Source organism: Eptatretus burgeri, chromosome 9, assembly GCF_056783735.1.
Source record: "Eptatretus burgeri isolate ZD-2024b chromosome 9, Ebu_testis_v1, whole genome shotgun sequence".
In the NCBI taxonomy this organism is placed as follows: domain Eukaryota; kingdom Metazoa; phylum Chordata; class Myxini; order Myxiniformes; family Myxinidae; genus Eptatretus; species Eptatretus burgeri.
The window spans coordinates 19838645-19841118 of NC_140969.1; the positions used below are offsets into that span (position 1 = coordinate 19838645).

At 49.9% G+C, this 2474-nt stretch overlaps 1 non-coding gene across 1 annotated transcript; it reads right to left on the bottom strand.

Moving 5' to 3' along the window:
* Positions 1-223: 223 nt before the first annotated feature.
* LOC147019653 (U4 spliceosomal RNA) lies at positions 224-375 on the bottom strand. The gene has a single exon (XR_015062135.1). It is a non-coding gene; the product is annotated as a U4 spliceosomal RNA (small nuclear RNA).
* Between the last annotated feature and the right edge of the window lie 2099 nt (positions 376-2474).

Here is a 2474-nt window from a genome sequence, read left to right on the forward strand (position 1 = left end):
ACCTCCTAAAAAAACAGTAACCCAACTGCAGGAGGCCATTCATGACACAACTGGGTACTAGATATGAATGGCCGTTGGCTCACAAGGAGCTCCTCCGCCCTTTGACAAGTTTTGTTTTTAATCCTGCTGGGTATCCATATCATACATCCTCCTCACCAGAAAATCTGGTGTGGGAGATGGTTTAGTCGCTGACAATCCGACCATGAAACAGGTAAGTGCAGGTTTACGTGATACCTGCAGAAATTCACGGATCTGATCTGGCCTAACCTGACAATAGTATTTCAGGTCAGCAGGGTATTGGGAAATTTTTTCAATAAGCAATAATCGCGCATCGGATAAACCTCATTGGCTATGATACTTCCACTCTGCAAAGCTTTTATCATTGGAATTTTATCTCACCACCAGCGTTGGAATACCAAGTCCAGCGATGAGCCTGTGGGCGCTGTGTTCTACAAGGTTCAGCATATTGTTACAGTGCCGGGGGGTCGTTCGCGAACCGACCACTCTGATGAAGCCGCAAGTCAAGTCGGCCCGACCGATCACGCGGAATATAGACCGCCGCTCGAATAACTCCGAGTCGACGGGTCCTTGTACAAGAAACGAAATACGCCAATGGGCAGACCACGTGGGGTAGGGTCGATTGCCAATCTTCAATGTACCTAAATACCCACGTGATCCAACTACCGGGGTATTCCACCCTCGATGGAACTCGTACGAACAAAACGCTGAGGTGAGCCTGACCCGTGCGTGATTCCGAGCGGCTTAATCGCCGAGAACCGTCGGTCTGAATGTCCCCCTTTTACGGCAAACCAACGGCTTTCTAACTCCCAACACACGAAATGCTCAGTCAATGAAAGAATAGATGCGACGAGCTGAAAACATTTTACAATTGGGGTATTTATTAATAATAATGGGGAATGAGGGAAGCACGTAAGAGCAGAACTATTCCGACTATACGAAACGCGATGCAAAGATTTACAGCACACAAAGCACTTAACAATTTCCTACTTATTAGACGGGCCCACGTACACACGTACACACGTATACACGTATACACACACACACACACACACACACACACACACACACACACACACACACACACACACACGAAATGGTGGCTGAGGCCTTTAATAACGAGCTCCAGCTCGGAGGACAGGTGAGCTGAAACCCAGAGCCTATCTCGAACCTCTCCACTTCGTGTGGTCTTCAAGTTGTTCGGACCCGGGATCCAGCGAGAGCGAGCTGGATCCAATCGCCGTGAGCCGCGATCCTTCCTGAGTTCCCGCGAATCCTCCCGCGCTTATCAACACATGCTGGTGAGACAAGGTGCCGATCCTTCCCGTCGATGCGTCGCTTCCCTGAGGAACCACCTCCAAGAAGAGGCTGATGAGTCGCACCAAGCCGGGAACCAAACGGAGAACAAAGAGCTCCACGAACCAAGAAGAAGAAGAAGAAGAAGAAGAAGAAGAAGAAGAAGAAGAAGAAGAAGAAGAAGAAGAAGAAGAAGAAGAAGAAGAAGAAGAAGAAGCCACCACTCGTAGCTTGAGCCGAGCGACCAGCTCAACTCTCTTCCAAACAAAGCAGCTCGAAGCAAAAAGCTCTCCCGAGCCAAGCAGAAGCCGAAGCTCACTGAACCACCAAAGCAGAAAGCCTTCAAAAGGCCTCCTGCCGAGCCAAGGCCAAGCCAAAGCAGAAGCCGAAGCTGTACTGAAAAGCCAGCAGAAGCAAAAAGCTTCCGGAAGCCTCAACCCTAACCCAAGCCAAGCAGGACCCGACGGCCTGCTGAACGACTCCCCTCAACTCCGAACACGAACAAAGAAAGGATCTCCTCTTTATCCTTCTCCGCCCCTCCCCCGCACCCGGCGTGACTCATGCCCTCGTGATCCATCCCCCGCTCAACCACGGGTGGGAGGGAGTTGTTGACGTCATGAATCACGGGACGGAAGGGCTCTTCTTCCTCTTCGCAGAAGAGGGGGAGGGATGTCTCCATTGTTCGCTCCCTAACTATTAAATCGATCCGCAGCGCATCCAATCGATTTCTAAACATTTAAAAATGGAAGGTGAGCTATCTAGGGAACAAGCACTTATCGACATAGTTGACTAAAGGAACCTGTATGTTGTGTGCAATCGAATTCCAAATTCGTAAATATGAAATTAAATTGCAATAAAGTAGTTCCTTGATCATCGACTGGCATCTGTTGACAGAGTAAACCAATTGCTTGACCCCTTCCCATCACAGGCATGTGGTACGTGCAGTGCACCCGGCATGAATGTGGATTGCTGGAGTGGCTGCGGGATGTCTGTGAAAGGACTCGTGAGCATGTTCAGTGTGTGGAAATCCTGCTGCATGAGAGTAGCGGAGACCACGGGGCAGCTCGTGTGCCATGGTGGTGTGAGAAAGGCCGTGAAACAGCCTGTATACATGTACAGGTTTTGGAGGTATTTCAGTACTAGCAGTGGGTGTGGCAAAC